The sequence below is a fragment of the Oncorhynchus keta genome, unplaced genomic scaffold (assembly GCF_023373465.1).
Source record: "Oncorhynchus keta strain PuntledgeMale-10-30-2019 unplaced genomic scaffold, Oket_V2 Un_scaffold_9243_pilon_pilon, whole genome shotgun sequence".
NCBI lineage: Eukaryota > Metazoa > Chordata > Actinopteri > Salmoniformes > Salmonidae > Oncorhynchus > Oncorhynchus keta.
Genome location: NW_026291013.1, coordinates 331,733 through 350,102, shown reverse-complemented (window position 1 = coordinate 350,102; position 18,370 = coordinate 331,733). Strand labels below are relative to the sequence as shown.

At 46.9% G+C, this 18,370-nt stretch overlaps 1 long non-coding RNA gene across 1 annotated transcript; it reads right to left on the bottom strand.

The window, feature by feature from the left end:
- Nucleotides 1-3,537: 3,537 nt before the first annotated feature.
- Nucleotides 3,538-4,478, bottom strand: LOC127929633 (uncharacterized). Its single transcript, XR_008135609.1, has 4 exons — nt 4,352-4,478; nt 4,215-4,306; nt 3,763-3,809; nt 3,538-3,582 (listed from the first exon to the last, which is right to left on the bottom strand). It is a non-coding gene; the product is annotated as an uncharacterized LOC127929633 (long non-coding RNA).
- Between the last annotated feature and the right edge of the window lie 13,892 nt (nt 4,479-18,370).

Below are 18,370 nucleotides of genomic sequence, written 5' to 3'. Positions count from 1 at the left end.
GCTGAGAGGGCTGTCACCCTGATGCAGGGTCGACCAGCTGAGAGGGCTGTCACCCTGATGCAGGGTCGACCAGCTGAGAGGGCTGTCACCCTGATGCAGGCAGCTGAGAGGGCTGTCACCCTGATGCAGGGTCGACCAGCTGAGAGGGCTGTCACCCTGATGCAGGGTCGACCAGCTGAGAGGGCTGTCACCCTGATGCAGGGTCGACCAGCTGAGAGGGCTGTCACCCTGATGCAGGGTCGACCAGCTGAGAGGGCTGTCACCCTGATGCAGGGTCGACCAGCTGAGAGGGCTGTCACCCTGATGCAGGGTCGACCAGCTGAGAGGGCTGTCACCCTGATGCAGGGTCGACCAGCTGAGAGGGCTGTCACCCTGATGCAGGGTCGACCAGCTGAGAGGGCTGTCACCCTGATGCAGGGTCGACCAGCTGAGAGGGCTGTCACCCTGATGCAGGGTCGACCAGCTGAGAGGGCTGTCACCCTGATGCAGGGTCGACCAGCTGAGAGGGCTGTCACCCTGATGCAGGGTCGACCAGCTGAGAGGGCTGTCACCCTGATGCAGGGTCGACCAGCTGAGAGGGCTGTCACCCTGATGCAGGGTCGACCAGCTGAGAGGGCTGTCACCCTGATGCAGGGTCGACCAGCTGAGAGGGCGGTCACCCTGATGCAGGGTCGACCAGCTGAGAGGACTGTCACCCTGATGCAGGGTCGACCAGCTGAGAGGGCTGTCACCCTGATGCAGGGTCGACCAGCTGAGAGGGCTGTCACCCTATGTGTCCAGGGTTAGCTAGATTCTAATCTCCTGCCCCAGCCAGTAAGAGCAGTTAAAGGGCTTATTGTCATTGACCTGGCTCTGCGACAAGGAGGCATTGTGGCTGTGCTGTTGTCTACCCAGTACTCACACACCCCTAACATTCTTCACTACCAAGCTGAACTGGTCGGGCCTGATTCCACATCTACCGTAGCTGCTGGAACCTGCTAGATAGGAGGATGTGGAAAGATACGATCCAAGAGAGGACAGTGAGGCTTGGGTCAGCACGGTCATGTGACGTGTGCCTGAGCGAGAGCGACAGGACTGAAGTGTTAGGGTCATGGTGGAGAGAGCGACAGGACTGAAGTGTTAGGGTCATGGTGGAGAGAGCGACAGGACTGAAGTGTTAGGGTCATGGTGGAGAGAGCGAGAGCGACAGGACTGAAGTGTTAGGGTCGTGGTAGAGAGAGAGAGAGAACTCCATGACTACTAAAAGAAAGGGGACAGACTAGTGGAGGATTGGAGAGACGTCTCCTCACCAGATGGTTGAGGGGTTTGGGCCATCTGGGATGGTCTGGGATGGTCTGGTGCTGCCATGGAACTGCCCTCTCCTCACCTCCTTCCCACTTTCCTTTCTCCTCTCAGACTCTGGAGGGACAGGGATCTTCTCAGACTCTTTGAGAGACTCTCCTCACCAGATCCTTGAGGGGTTTGGGCCTTTCCTCCCGTTCTCCTCTCTCTTCTTCTCCTCTGGTCTTGGTCTCCTCCTCCCTTTCTCCTCTCTTCCATTTCTCCTCTCTTCCTTTCTCCTCTCTTCCCTTCCCTCCTTCCTTTCTCCTCTCTTCCCTTTCTCCTCCTTCCCTTTCTCCTCTCTCTTCCCTTTCTCCTCTCTCTTCCCCTCCTCTCCTCTCTCTCCCTTTCTCCTCTCTCCTCCTCCCTTTCTCCTCTCTTCCCTTTCTCCTCTCTCTCCCTTTCTCCTCTCTCTTCCCTTTCTCCTCTCTTCCCTTTCTCCTCTCTTCCCTTTCTCCTCTCTTCCCTTTCTCCTCTCTTCCCTTTCTCCTCTCTTCCCTTTCTCCTCTCTCCCTTTCTCCTCTCTTCCCTTTCTCCTCTCTTCCCTTTCTCCTCTCTTCCCTTTCTCCTCTCTTCCCTTTCTCCTCTCTTCCCTTTCTCCTCTCCTCTCTTCCCTTTCTCCTCTCTTCCCTTTCTCCTCTCTTCTCCTGCCCTCCCTTTCTCCTCTCTTCCCTTTCTCCTCTCTTACCTTTCTCCTCTCCTCTCTTCTCCTGCCCTCCCTTTCTCCTCTCCTCCCTTTCTCCTCTCTTCCCTTTCTCCTCCCTTTCTCCTCTCCTCTCTTCTCCTGCCCTCCCTTTCTCCTCTCTTCCCTTTCTCCTCTCCTCCTTTTCTCCTCTCTTCCCTTTCTCCTCTACTCTCTCTTCTCCTCTCTCCCTTTCTCCTCTTCCCTTTCTCTCTCTTCTCCTCCTCCTCTCTCCTTTCTCCTTTCTCTCTTCTTTCTCCTCTCTCCCTTTCTCCTCTCTTCCCTTTCTCCTCTCCTCCCTTTCTCCTCTCTTCCCTTCTCCCTCTCCTCCCTTTCTCCTCTCCTCTCTTCTCCTCTCCTCCCTTTCTCCTCTCTTCCCTTTCTCCTCTCCTCCTTTTCTCCTCTCTTCCCTTTCTCCTCTCTTCCCTTTCTCCTCTCTTCCCTTTCTTCTCTCTTCCCTTTCTCCTCTCTTCCCTTTCTCCTCTCTTCCCTTTCTCCTCTACTCTCTCTTTCTCCTCTCTTCTCTTCTCCTCTCCTCTCTTCTCCTGCCCTCCCATTCTCCTCTCTCCTCCGCTCCTCCCTTCTCTCCTCTTTTCTATCAGTGACCACAAGTGATGCAGTAAGTAAACATCAAATCACCAAAATATGAACCCTGTGATCTCTAGCTGACTCATCTCACCAGGGACTTACTGAGTCAAGATACTGCCATTTTTTTACAACATTGGAACAGATAGAAATGTCATGTGTAGAGATGGCAGATTGTCTATTCTATATGACAACATAATCATGTCTCTTCTATACGATACATTTCTATCTGAATCTACGCATCCCAAAATGGCACCCTATTCCCTATATAGTGCACTTCTTTTGACCAGGGCCCATAGAGCTCTTGTTGTAAATAGTGCACTATGTAGGGAATAGGGATTCATTTGGGACTCACACCTACCCTCTGACCCCATGACATCATTAGTGAAACGGAGCAGTTGTTTGGATTAACACACAGGTGGTGGTATCACTGTTATCCCACTGAGCTGGGATCTGCTGCCTGGCTACACACACACACACACACACACACACACACACACACACACACACACACACACACAAGCTGCTCATTCGGGCGACAGTAACAGACCAGAAAGACTTGCCTCCTCTGTCTGCCGATCTCTATTCATTTCACTAATGATAATTCATTTCAATTATTGATTTGAATTAACAGAGAGCTATAATTCTTCGTTCACTGTTCCTCGGTCACAGACACGAAATTACTCAGCTGCGTCAAAGTCAATGTGTTCCAAAAAGCAGAATGGTCTGTATTTTTTCAGATAGTCATATTTTAGATAGTAAGGTGCTGTTTGGTGTAGAGTTAAAAAATAATTACTGTTGAAAAATTAATGTTTTCTAAAAAACAGTTTTTTTAGGATTTTTTTGTGTCTTCTGTCCAAATATATGCAGTGAGTGACCCAGATCTGTTGTTCGCAGCCTCGTACCTCTCTTCAGTGAGTGACCCAGATCTGTTGTTCGCAGCCTCGTACCTCTCTTCAGTGAGTGACCCAGATCTGTTGTTCACAGCCTCGTACCTCTCTTCAGTGAGTGACCCAGATCTGTTGTTCGCAGCCTCGTACCTCTCTTCAGTGAGTGACCCAGATCTGTTGTTCGCAGCCTCGTACCTCTCTTCAGTGAGTGACCCAGATCTGTTGTTCGTAGCCTCGTACCTCTCTTCAGTGAGTGACCCAGATCTGTTGTTCGCAGCCTCGTACCTCTCTTCAGTGAGTGACCCAGATCTCTGTTGTTCACAGCCTCGTACCTCTCTTCAGTGAGTGACCCAGATCTGTTGTTCGCAGCCTCGTACCTCTCTTCAGTGAGTGACCCAGATCTGTTGTTCACAGCCTCGTACCTCTCTTCAGTGAGTGACCCAGATCTGTTGTTCACAGCCTCGTACCTCTCTTCAGTGAGTGACCCAGATCTGTTGTTCACAGCCTCGTACCTCTCTTCAGTGAGTGACCCAGATCTGTTGTTCACAGCCTCGTACCTCTCTTCAGTGAGTGACCCAGATCTGTTGTTCGCAGCCTCGTACCTCTCTTCAGTGAGTGACCCAGATCTGTTGTTCACAGCCTCGTACCTCTCTTCAGTGAGTGACCCAGATCTGTTGTTCGTAGCCTCGTACCTCTCTTCAGTGAGTGACCCAGATCTGTTGTTCACAGCCTCGTACCTCTCTTCAGTGAGTGACCCAGATCTCTGTTGTTCACAGCCTCGTACCTCTCTTCAGTGAGTGACCCAGATCTGTTGTTCGTAGCCTCGTACCTCTCTTCAGTGAGTGACCCAGATCTGTTGTTCGTAGCCTCGTACCTCTCTTCAGTGAGTGACCCAGATCTGTTGTTCGCAGCCTCGTACCTCTCTTCAGTGAGTGACCCAGATCTGTTGTTCGCAGCCTCGTACCTCTCTTCAGTGAGTGACCCAGATCTGTTGTTCACAGCCTCGTACCTCTCTTCAGTGAGTGACCCAGATCTGTTGTTCGCAGCCTCGTATCTTGAGATGAAACAGTCCTTTGTTCATTCATCCTTTAGAGGTGCTACACATACAGAAGTCAGTTCCTCTGTGTTCTTATCAGTACAGCCAGAAGAGAAATGAGAGGATGGGAAGAGCGGGAGGGGAGGGAGGAGGGAAAGGGGTGAGGAGAGGGAAGAGCAGGAGTGGAGGGAAGGGGGAGAGTGGTGATGAGAGGGGTGCGGGGAAGAGCTGGAGGGGAGGGAAGAGGGAAAGGGGTGAGGAGAGGGAAGAGGGAGAGGAAGAGGAGGGAGGAGGGGTGATGAGAGGGGAAGAGCTGGAGGAGGAGGGAAGAGGGAAAGGGAGGGGAGGGAGGAGAGGGGTGATGAGAGGGGAAGAGCGGGAGGGGAGGGAAGAGGGAAAGGGCTGAGGAGAGGGAAGAGGGGAAGAGCTGGAGGGGAGGGAAGAGGGAGAGTGGCGAGGAGAGGGGAAGAGCGGGAGGGAAGAGGGAAAGGGGTGAGGAGAGGGAAGAGCGGGAGGGGAGGGTAAGGGGTGAGGAGAGGGAAGAGCGGGAGGGAAAGGGGTGAGGAGAGGAGAGGGGAAGAGCGGGAGGGGAGGGAAGAGGGAAAGGGGTGAGGAGAGGGGAGAGGGGAAGAGCTGGAGGGGAGGGGTGAAGTAAAGAAGTGAGGGTAAGGGTAAAGGGGAGAGGGGTGAGGGGGAGAGTGAGAGGGGTGAGGGTAAGGGTAAAGGGGAGAGGGGTGAGGGTAAGGGTAAAGGGGAGAGGGGTGAAGTACAGTACATACACTTTCAATTCACATGAGCGACTGGAATGTTTACGAGCCGAGAGAGGGTTCGGTTGACGTTCTTGAGTTTCAGCTCAGAAATGTCACTGTAGCCCATAGCCAGGAGGCAAAGCATTGCAAACTATTCTACTGAATATATATTCTATTTGTATCATCAATTATCTCAAATGTTTTACCTACATAGTTTTTTGACTTGCGCATATCAAACATTTTCTGCAATAGTATCAACGTTTTTTATTTATTTTAATGGTGGCGGGGAAGGGATTCCATAGTTGTACGTGACTCAGTGTAGCCGGCAGGCAGCTTGGACAGAACAGGCTGTTGGTGCAATTTCAGGTAAGAGGTCAATAACACAAGTCTAAAATATCAGGAAAATGTCCATATTTAAATGTCCACACGTCAGCTATTTAAAAAAACAAACATTGATTTGCTATTACCATTTATACTGTAGGAGTGTTGGGCTGAACTATTACCATTTATACTGTAGGAGTGTTGGGCTGAACTATTACCATTTATACTGTAGGAGTGTTGGGCTGAACTATTACCATTTATACTGTAGGAGTGTTGGGCTGACTATTACCATTTATACTGTAGGAGTGTTGGGCTGAACTATTACCATTTATACTGTAGGAGTGTTGGGCTGACTATTACCATTTATACTGTAGGAGTGTTGGGCTGAACTATTACCATTTATACTGTAGGAGTGTTGGGCTGAACTATTACCATTTATACTGTAGGAGTGTTGGGCTGACTATTACCATTTATACTGTAGGAGTGTTGGGCTGAACTATTACCATTTATACTGTAGGAGTGTTGGGCTGACTATTACCATTTATACTGTAGGAGTGTTGGGCTGAACTATTCTGTCTATACCTTTCTACTATTACCATTTATACTGTATGAGTGTTGGGCTGAACTATTACCATTTATACTGTAGGAGTGTTGGGCTGACTATTACCATTTATACTGTAGGAGTGTTGGGCTGAACTATTACCATTTATACTGTAGGAGTGTTGGGCTGACTATTACCATTTATACTGTAGGAGTGTTGGGCCATTTTTATACTGTAGGAGTGTTGGGCTGAACTATTACCATTTATACTGTAGGAGTGTTGGGCTGAACTATTACCATTTATACTGTAGGAGTGTTGGGCTGAACTATTACCATTTATACTGTAGGAGTGTTGGGCTGAACTATTACTTTATACTGTAGGAGTGTTGGGCTAACTATTACCATTTATACTATTACCATTTATACTGTAGGAGTGTTGGGCTGAACTATTACCATTTATACTGTAGGAGTGTTGGGCTGACTATTACCATTTATACTGTAGGAGTGTTGGGCTGAACTATTACCATTTATACTGTAGGAGTGTTGGGCTGAACTATTACCATTTATACTGTAGGAGTGTTGGGCTGAACTATTACCATTTATACTGTAGGAGTGTTGGGCTGAACTATTACCATTTATACTGTAGGAGTGTTGGGCTGAACTATTACCATTTATACTGTAGGAGTGTTGGGCTGAACTATTACCATTTATACTGTAGGAGTGTTGGGCTGAACTATTACCATTTATACTGTAGGAGTGTTGGGCTGAACTATTACCATTTATACTGTAGGAGTGTTGGGCTGAACTATTACCATTTATACTGTAGGAGTGTTGGGCTGAACTATTACCATTTATATACTGTAGGAGTGTTGGGCTGAACTATTACCATTTATACTGTAGGAGTGTTGGGCTGAACTATTACCATTTATACTGTAGGAGTGTTGGGCTGAACTATTACCATTTATACTGTAGGAGTGTTGGGCTGAACTATTACCATTTATACTGTAGGAGTGTTGGGCTGAACTATTACCATTTATACTGTAGGAGTGTTGGGCTGAACTATTACCATTTATACTGTAGGAGTGTTGGGCTGAACTATTACCATTTATACTGTAGGTGTGTTGGGCTGAACTATTCTGTCTATACCTTTCTACTATTACCATTTATACTGTAGGAGTGTTGGGCTGAACTATATATTACCATTTATACTGTAGGAGTGTTGGGCTGAACTATTACCATTTATACTGTAGGAGTGTTGGGCTGAACTATTACCATTTATACTGTAGGTGTGTTGGGCTGAACTATTCTGTCTACACCTTCCTACTATTACCATTTATACTGTAGGAGTGTTGGGCTGAACTATTACCATTTATACTGTAGGTGTGTTGGGCTGCACTATTCTGTCTATACCTTTCTACTATTACCATTTATACTGTAGGTGTGTTGGGCTGAGCTATCCTGTCGACACCGTCCTGCTTAGAGGGGGGCAACTGTCAGGGGGAGGGTCATGCACCACGTAGTTAGCACTCGAGACGGGATCATTTTTTTGTGCATGTTTACACAACAGTATTGTCCCTGGAGAACCTCTGAAAATGTCCCTGTGCTGTCGTCAATGTGGAAAGAGGCTCTGCTTTCTCCCACTGCGGCAGGTTTGTCACGCACTTCATCAGCCACTGTGACTAGAGCACTGAACATATCCCAGGACAAATATATTCTGTTTCTTAACGTTCGCCGGACTGCGTTTGTGATCTTTTTAAGCCGTAGTTAAACTGGATGGATCGTAGGCTGGGTGCCTGTCTCTACCAACGTGTCCATGTCTTGAGAAACAACAGTGTCAACACTCTCTCCTCTTGTCTGGTTATGGCACTGCGTTTGGGGAGGTTACGGCACTGCGTTTGGGGAGGTTACGGCACTGCGTTTGGGGAGGTTACGGCACTGCGTTTGGGGAGGTTACGGCACTCATAACAAATTAGGTATATGATCACACTGGTCAAATATAATTTGTATGAGGCACAGCTGAGTGAGCTGATGGCCTGCATCTGATGGTCAGTCTGAGGAGAGGGAGGGAGGGAGGGACGATGAGGCAGCCTGTCACCCCGTCCCTCCCTCCATCTCCCATCCCTCCCTCCGTCCCTCCGCTGAGGAAAAGGGGACACAGTCTTCCAGCTGATGGGGAAACTCATGCACCAGTTCATGTTGTTAATCCCATGACCAGAGAAAGGAGACAAGCAGATGATCAACAACTGAAGCTTATAGGAACAACTTTTCTATAGGCATTCATTACAGCCCAGTGCTGGATGTAGCACGAGTGGAAGTAGGAAGTATGGCTATTAAAGTAGGAAGTATGGCTATTAAAGTAGGAAGTATGGCTATTAAAGTAGGAGGTATGGCTATTAAAGTAGGAGGTATGGCTATTAAAGTAGGAGGTATGGCTATTAAAGTAGGAGGTATGGCTATTAAAGTAGGAGGTATGGCTATTAAAGTAGGAGGTATGGCTATTAAAGTAGGAGGTATGGCTATTAAAGTAGGAAGTATGGCTATTAAAGTAGGAGGTATGGCTATTAAAGTAGGAGGTATGGCTATAAAAGGAGGAGGTATGGCTATAAAAGGAGGAGGTATGGCTATAAAAGGAGGAGGTATGGCTATAAAAGGAGGAGGTATGGCTATAAAGGCTATAAAAGGAGGTACGGCTATAAAAGGAGGAGGTACGGCTATAAAGGAGGAAGTATGGCTATAAAGGAGGAAGTACGGCTATAAAAGGAGGAGGTACGGCTATAAAAGGAGTATGGCTAGTACGGCTATAAAAGGAGGAGGTACGGCTATAAAAGGAGGTATGGCTATACGGCTATAAAAGGTAGGAGGTATGGCTATAAAAGTAGGAGGTATGGCTATTAAAGTAGGAAGTATGGCTATAAAAGTAGGAAGTATGGCTATAAAGTAGGAAGTATGGCTATAAAGTAGGAAGTATGGCTATAAAGTAGGAAGTATGGCTATAAAGTAGGAAGTATGGCTATAAAGTAGGAAGTATGGCTATAAAGTAGGAAGTATGGCTATAAAGTAGGAAGTATGGCTATAAAGTAGGAAGTATGGCTATTAAAAGTAGGAGGTATGGCTATAAAAGTAGGAGGTATGGCTATAAAAGTAGGAGGTATGGCTATTAAAGGAGGAGGTATGGCTATAAAAGGAGGAGGTATGGCTATAAAAGGAGGAGGTATGGCTATAAAAGGAGGAGGTATGGCTATAAAAGGAGGAGGTATGGCTATAAAAGGAGGAGGTATGGCTATAAAAGGAGGAGGTATGGCTATAAAAGGAGGAGGTATGGCTATAAAAGGAGGAGGTATGGCTATAAAAGGAGGAGGTATGGCTATAAAAGGAGGAGGTATGGCTATAAAAGGAGGAAGTATGGCTATAAAAGGAGGAAGTATGGCTGTAAAAGGAGGAAGTATGGCTGTAAAAGAGGAAGTATGGCTGTAAAAGAGGAAGTCTGGCTGTAAAAGAGGAAGTATGGCTGTAAAAGAGGAAGTATGGCTGTAAAAGAGGAAGTATGGCTATAAAAGAGGAAGTATGGCTGTAAAAGAGGAAGTATGGCTATAAAAGAGGAAGTATGGCTGTAAAAGAGGAAGTATGGCTGTAAAAGAGGAAGTATGGCTGTAAAAGAGGAAGTATGGCTGTAAAAGAGGAAGTATGGCTGTAAAAGAGGAAGTATGGCTGTAAAATAGGAAGTATGGCTGTAAAAGAGGAAGTATGGCTATAAAAGAGGTTGACAGTGCTGAATAACAACTTTAAACATGAACTTACTCATAAAAACAGCAGCTCTTTGAGTCTTTCTCTAGTCGTGGTTTTAAACGTTTTTAAATCTCACAGTATTATCAACTTTGCTGTGCGTTCTGAGGTTTCTTTTTACAGTCTGTGGCTTGAGGAAACTGTGCAGACACGGGTATTGGAGCTATCTGATTGGCCAGCGGTAGGCCTGTAGGTGCACTTGATTTGCTCCCTGGGTCTGCCGGCTAGGTTCTACCTTTCAGACACAGGAAAGGGTTCCAAAAGGGGAACACTTTGCCTTCCCACCGCCAGGGCTGCCGAATCAGAGGTTTGTAGGTTATGGCTGTGCGTTTGTGAAGGTTATAACTGAATGAGGCGATGTATGGATTTAACAGCAGGAAAAGTTTAGGAGCATAATGTTCAAAGAAGTGGAGAGGTTTTGCATAATTGGGGGTTTTGTCTAAAACAAAGGGATGAAAGGAACCAAACACAGTAACCTATTGTGGAGTTGAACAAGACAGACCTGTGTGTGTGTGTGTGTGTGTGTGTGTGTGTGTGTGTGTGTGTGTGTGTGTGTGTGTGTGTGTGTGTGTGTGTGTGTGTGTGTGCCTGCGCAGCGACAGTGTTTTCATATCTGGAACAGGTGCAGCAACATTTCATAAATAGTTCCCTCTCGTCAGGTATTTAAGGAATGTTCCAGGCTGCCTGTCCGCTCAGCCAGGTAAAGTCCTGATTCGTCTGCTTTATGACTTCAGTACAGGTATTGTTCAACTGTTGGTTCATTGAACTGTGCCGCCAGCAGTCACACCTTTAGATGTACTGATTATATATTGCAACTCATTCACAGTGACAGTGTTCTCTCACCCAGAGTTAAAGCCCCACGTTTGATTGTTAAATGGGGTGTGTAATGTGATGGTGTTTTTTAGGAATACAACTGGAATGGTTCTGGAATCACTTTAGAATGGTTCAAGGTTCTAATCTAGATTGTAGAATGTAGGTCAGGATGTTCTCTCACTGACACACTGCTAGACAGCAAACAGACCTAAAACCACCAGCTAATAACCCTATTGACCGACCAATGGTCTATACAGGGATTGTATCGGTTCAGTATAAGTACTGTATGGAGAATATGCTCCTGACTGATCTCTCCATGTTATGTACTGTATGGAGAATATGCTCCTGACTGATCTCTCCGTGTTATGTACTGTATGGAGAATATGCTCCTGACTGATCTCTCTCTGTGTGTTATGTACTGTATGGGGAATATGCTCCTGACTGATCTCTCTGTGTTATGTACTGTATGGGGAATATGCTCCTGACTGATCTCTCTCTGTGTGTTATGTACTGTATGGGGAATATGCTCCTGACTGATCTCTCCGTGTTATGTACTGTATGGAGAATATGCTCCTGACTGATCTCTCCATGTTATGTACTGTATGGAGAATATGCTCCTGACTGATCTCTCCATGTTATGTACTGTATGGAGAATATGCTCCTGACTGATCTCTCCATGTTATGTACTGTATGGAGAATATGCTCCTGACTGATCTCTCTCTGTGTGTTATGTACTGTATGGGGAATATGCTCCTGACTGATCTCTCTGTGTTATGTACTGTATGGGGAATATGCTCCTGACTGATCTCTCTCTGTGTGTTATGTACTGTATGGGGAATATGCTCCTGACTGATCTCTCTGTGCTATGTACTGTATGGGGAATATGCTCCTGACTGATCTCTCTCCGTGTTATGTACTGTATGGAGAATATGCTCCTGACTGATCTCTCCGTGTTATGTACTGTATGGGGAATATGCTCCTGACTGATCTCTCTGTGTGTTATGTACTGTATGGGGAATATGCTCCTGACTGATCTCTCTCCGTGTTATGTACTGTATGGAGAATATGCTCCTGACTGATCTCTCTCTGTGTTATGTACTGTATGGGGAATATGCTCCTGACTGATCTCTCTCCGTGTTATGTACTGTATGGAGAATATGCTCCTGACTGATCTCTCTGTGTTATGTACTGTATGGGGAATATGCTCCTGACTGATCTCTCCGTGTTATGTACTGTATGGGGAATATGCTCCTGACTGATCTCTCTGTGTTATGTACTGTATGGGGAATATGCTCCTGACTGATCTCTCCGTGTTATGTACTGTATGGGGAATATGCTCCTGACTGATCTCTCTCTGTGTTATGTACTGTATTGGGAATATGGCGTGAGTGGCGAGTCAACTAAAACATTACCAAGACTTGAGAGTAAAGACCAGATAGTGGATGAAGCTTATTCATGCATTTCTTAACATTACTGCCTTCCTGCCTGTTTCTTATTCCTCTGAGGTAGCTAATGCCTGGTGCTGCTGCACTGCAGAGGTTAGCATGACACGCTAACTGACCCTAACACAGTGCTGCTGCACTGCAGAGGTTAGCATGACACGCTAACTGACCCTAACACGATGCTGCTGCTCTACGGAGGTTAGCAGGACACGCTAACTGACCCTAACACGGTGCTGCTGCTCTACGGAGGTTAGCAGGACACGCTAACTGACCCTAACACGATGCTGCTGCTCTACGGAGGTTAGCAGGACACGCTAACTGACCCTAACACGGTGTTGCTGCTCTACGGAGGTTAGCATGACACGCTAACTGACCCTAACACGGTGCTACTGCTCTACAGTGGTTCGCACGACTCGCTAACTGACCCTAACACGGTGCTACTGCTCTACAGTGGTTCGCACGACACGCTATCCTAGTGCTGCTGCTCTACAGAGGTTAGCATGTCACGCTAACTGACCCTAACACGATGTTGCTGCTCTACAGAGGTTAGCACGACACGCTAACTGACCCTAACATGGTGCTGCTGCACTACAGAGGTTAGCACGACATGCTAACACAGTGCTGCTGCTCTACAGAGGTTAGCACGACACGCTAACACAGTGCTGCTGCTCTACAGAGGTTAGCATGACACGCTAACTGACCCTAATACGGTGCTGCTGCTCTACAGAGGTTAGCACGACACGCTAACACGGTGCTGCTGCTCTACAGATGTGAGCACGACAGGCTAACACATTCACAGCCTCTAGCCTCTACACACGTCAAGGCCTCTACACACATCAAGGCCTCTACACACATCAAGGCCTCTACACACATCAAGGCCTCTAGCCTCCACACGTCAAGGCCTCTACACACGTCAAGGCCTCTAGCCTCTACACACGTCAAGGCCTCTACACACGTCAAGGCCTCTAGCCTCTACACACGTCAAGGCCTCTACACACATCAAGGCCTCTACACACGACAAGGCCTCTAGCCTCTACAAACATCAAGGCCTCTAGCCTCTACACACATCAAGGCCTCTACACACATCAAGGCCTCCACACACATCAAGGCCTCTAGCCTCTACAAACATCAAGGCCTCTACAAACATCAATGCCTCTACACACGTCAAGGCCTCTACACACATCAAGGCCTCTACACACATCAAGGCCTCTACACACATCAAGGCCTCTACACACGTCAAGGCCTCTACAAACATCAAGGCCTCTACAAACATCAAGGCCTCTACACACATCAAGGCCTCTACACACATCAAGGCCTCTACACACATCAAGGCCTCTAGCCTCTACACACATCAAGGCCTCTACACACATCAAACATCAAGGCCTCAAGGCCTCTACACACATCAAGGCCTCTACACACATCAAGGCCTCTACACACATCAAGGCCTCTAGCCTCTACAAACATCAAGGCCTCTACAAACATCAAGGCCTCTACAAACATCAAGGCCTCTACAAACATCAAGGCCTCTACAAACATCAAGGCCTCTACAAACATCAAGGCCTCTACACACATCAAGGCCTCTACACACATCAAGGCCTCTACACACATCAAGGCCTCTAGCCTCTACACACATCAAGGCCTCTACACACATCAAGGCCTCTACAAACATCAAGGCCTCTACACACATCAAGGCCTCTAGCCTCTACAAACATCAAGGCCTCTACAAACATCAAGGCCTCTACAAAAGGCATCAAGGCCTCTAGCAAAACATCAAGGCCTCTACAAACATCAAGGCCTCTACAAACATCAAGGCCTCTAGCCTCTACAAACATCAAGGCCTCTACAAACATCAAGGCCTCTACAAACATCAAGGCCTCTACACACATCAAGGCCTCTACACACATCAAGGCCTCTAGCCTCTACAAACATCAAGGCCTCTACAAACATCAAGGCCTCTACAAACATCAAGGCCTCTACAAACATCAAGGCCTCTACAAACATCAAGGCCTCTACAAACATCAAGGCCTCTACACACATCAAGGCCTCTACACACATCAAGGCCTCTACACACATCAAGGCCTCTACACACATCAAGGCCTCTACAAACATCAAGGCCTCTAGCCTCTAAACATCAAGGCCTCTACAAACATCAAGGCCTCTACAAACATCAAGGCCTCTACAAACATCAAGGCCTCTACACACATCAAGGCCTCTACACACATCAAGGCCTCTAGCCTCTACAAACATCAAGTCCTCTACAAACATCAAGGCCTCTAGGCCTCTACAAACATCAAGGCCTTCAAACATCAAGGCTCTGTGAAGATCAAGGCCTCTGTCAACATCAAGTGAGTTTGTGTTGAACATCAAGGCCTCAACCAATCATGTCAATGCAGAGTTCTACAAATCATCAAGGCCTCTAAATCATCAGCTCTACAAACATCAAGGCCTCTATTTTTAAACATCAAGGCCTCTACAAACATCAAGGCCTCTACAACATCAAGGCCTCTACACACATCAAGGCCTTTTCAACCACATCTGGGCAGGCCTCTATTAAAAACGATTACAATCAAGGCCTCTACAACATCAAGGCAAAACATCAAGGCCTCTACATAGGACAAGGCCTCATAGCATACAGACATCAAGGCCTCTACAAACATCAGGACAAGCAAACATCAGGCCTCTACAGACAGAGCAACATAGGACAAGCAAACATCAAGGCCTCTACACACATCAAGGCCTCTAGGACAAGCAAGATCAAGGCCTCTACAGACAGAGCAACATAGGCCTCTACAAACATCAGGCCTCTAGCATACAGACATCAAGGCAAAACATAGGCCAACAAACATCAAGGCCTCTACACACAGAGCAACTAGGACATCAAGGCCTCTAGCCTCTACAACACAGCAACATCAAGTCCTCTAGGACAAACATCAAGGCATTCATACGTGGAGCAGAGCTGTTGACAGAAACATAGGACAAGAAAGTGAGTTTGTGTTGACACCTACCGTCAACAAATCATGTCAATGCAGAGTTTCCATTAGCCCAAAATAGCCGGCTTTTGTGAGTTGAGTTGAGTTTATTTTTTATTTTTACAGGGACAGTGCACATTAATCAACGTTTCAGTAAAAGTGCCGGTTTTAGCCAGCCGGCTAATTTTCAACCGCAGTCCCTGGGCAGGTTATTAAAAACAATTACAATATAGACAATAGCAACATAGAACAAGCAAAACATAGCAACATAGGACAAGCAAGACATAGCATACAGACAGAGCAACATAGAACAAAAAGCAGCAAGACAAAATTCATTCATTCATTGTCTGATTTACAATTATTTTTAAAGCCGATTTGAAATCAAACTGTTGCTGGGCCAACTGTTCGTGAGAAGAAGAAAATAATGGAAATACCAGTCTTCGTAAATACATTTGCTTATCGGTCTATAGGTTAATTAGCATAATTTAGTGTAATGAAATTGACGCGTGTACAGTATATTATTACACCGTACAGACAGAGGGAAATCCATCACACTTAAAGAGCTTCTGTTGCTGCATCTTGTGGTGCTTTTAAAGATCAGACGCCAACGGAAGGCCGGACTCATCAGCGCGTCACACCACTTTTACAATGAGCTGGAGTCAGAACGCATCTAGAAAACATTTTACACTTAATAGTAGTTTGAAACCTGAACGTTTTTAATTTATTTATTTATCCGTTATTTTACCAGGTAAAGTTGACTGAGAACACGTTCTCATTTGCAGCAACGACCTGGGGAATAGTTACAGGGGAGAGGAGGAGGGGGGATGAATGAACCAATTGGAAACTGGGGATTATTAGGTGACTGTGATAGTTTGAGGACCAGATTGGGAATTCAGCCAGGACACCGGGGTAAACACCCCCACTCTTACGATAAGTGCCATGGGATCTTTAATGACCTCAGAGAGTCATTGATACATATTGAATGTGTCTTACCTTGCTTCAGATTAGCCTATTAGATCTCATCTCTTTCTACATTTCAAACAGATATTTTATCTGTCACATGAAACAGCTCGTATGTGCAGTGCCATTTTGACAACGGGGGTTTTCCCGCTAATTGCATTATGGAACGAACATTCCCGCATGGCCTACTGCCTTGTGTGGCCTACTGCCTTGTGTGGCCTACTGCCTTGTGTGGCCTACTGCCTTGTGTGGCCTACTGCCTTGTGTGGCCTACTGCCTTGTGTGGCCTAGTGTGGCCTACTGCCTTGTGTGCCATGGGATCTACTGCCTTGTGTGGCCTACTGCCTTGTGTGGCCTACTGCCTTGTGTGGCCTACTGCCTTGTGCGGCCTACATTTCCTATTTGCGGCCTACTGCCTTGTGTGGCCTACTGCCTTGTGTGGCCTACTGCCTTGTGTGGCCTACTGCCTTGTGTGGCCTACTGCCTTGTGTGGCTTGTGTGGCCTACTGCCTTGTGTGGCCTAGTGCAACCTACTGCCTTGTGTGGCCTACTGCCTTGTGCGGCCTACTGCCTTGTGCGGCCTACTGCCTTGTGCGGCCTACTGCCTTGTGCGGCCTACTGCCTTGTGCGGCCTACTGCCTTGTGCGGCCTACTGCCTTGTGCGGCCTACTGCCTTGTGCGGCCTACTGCCTTGTGCGGCCTACTGCCTTGTGCGGCCTACTGCCTTGTGCGGCCTACTGCCTTGTGCGGCCTACTGCCTTGTGCGGCCTACTGCCTTGTGCGGCCTACTGCCTTGTGCGGCCTTTATGTATCCCAGGCCTTACTGCCTTATAATGTGGCCTACTGCCTTTTGCGGCAACTTTTTGTGCGGCCTTCTGCCTTGTGCGGCCTACTGCCTTTTGCCCAGGCCTACTGCCTTATCCCAGGCCTTACTGGTTGTGTGTATCCCAGGCCTTACTGGTTGTTTTATGTATCCCAGGCCTTACTGGTTGTTTTATGTGGTTGTTTTATGTATCCCAGGCCTTACTGGGCCTTGTTTGGTTGTTTTATGTATCCCAGGCCTTACTGGGCCCCAGGCCTTACTGTTTTTTATGCGGGCCTACTCCCTTGTGCCTTACTGGTTGTTTGGCCTACTGTTGTTTCCTGTATCCCCTTACTGGTTGTTTTATGTATCCCAGGCCTTACTGCCTTACTGGTATCCCAGGCCTTACTGTTTTATGTATCCCAGGCCTTACTGGTTGTTTTATGTATCCCAGGCCTTACTGGTTGTTTTATGTATCCCAGGCCTTACTGGTTGTTTTATGTATCCCAGGCCTTACTGGTTGTTTGGTATCCCAGGCCTTACTGGTTGTTTTATGTATCCCAGGCCTTACTGGTTGTTTTATGTATCCCAGGCCTTACTGGTTGTTTTATGTATCCCAGGCCTTACTGGTTGTTTTATGTATCCCAGGCCTTACTGGTGGTTTATGTATCCCAGGCCTTACTGGTTGTTTTATGTATCCCAGGCCTTACTGGTTGTTTTATGTATCCCAGGCCTTACTGGTTGTTTTATGTATCCCAGGCCTTACTGGTTGTTTTATGTATCCCAGGCCTTACTGGTTGTTTTATGTATCCCAGGCCTTACTGGTTGTTTTATGTATCCCAGGCCTTACTGGTTGTTTTATGTATCCCAGGCCTTACTGGTTGTTTTATGTATCCCAGGCCTTACTGGTTGTTTTATGTATCCCAGGCCTTACTGGTTGTTTTATGTATCCCAGGCCTTACTGGTTGTTTTATGTATCCCAGGCCTTACTGGTGGTTTTATGTATCCCAGGCCTTACTGGTTGTTTTATGTATCCCAGGCCTTACTGGTTGTTTTATGTATCCCAGGCCTTACTGGTTGTTTTATGTATCCCAGGCCTTACTGGTTGTTTTATGTATCCCAGGCCTTACTGGTTGTTTTATGTATCCCAGGCCTTACTGGTTGTTTTATGTATCCCAGGCCTTACTGGTTGTTTTATGTATCCCAGGCCTTACTGGTTGTTTTATGTATCCCAGGCCTTACTGGTTGTTTTATGTATCCCAGGCCTTACTGGTTGTTTTATGTATCCCAGGCCTTACTGGTTGTTTTATGTATCCCAGGCCTTACTGGTTGTATTATGTATCCCAGGCCTTACTGGTTGTTTTATGTATCCCAGGCCTTACTGGTTGTTTTATGTATCCCAGGCCTTACTGGTTGTTTTATGTATCCCAGGCCTTACTGGTTGTTTTATGTATCCCAGGCCTTACTGGTTGGTTTTT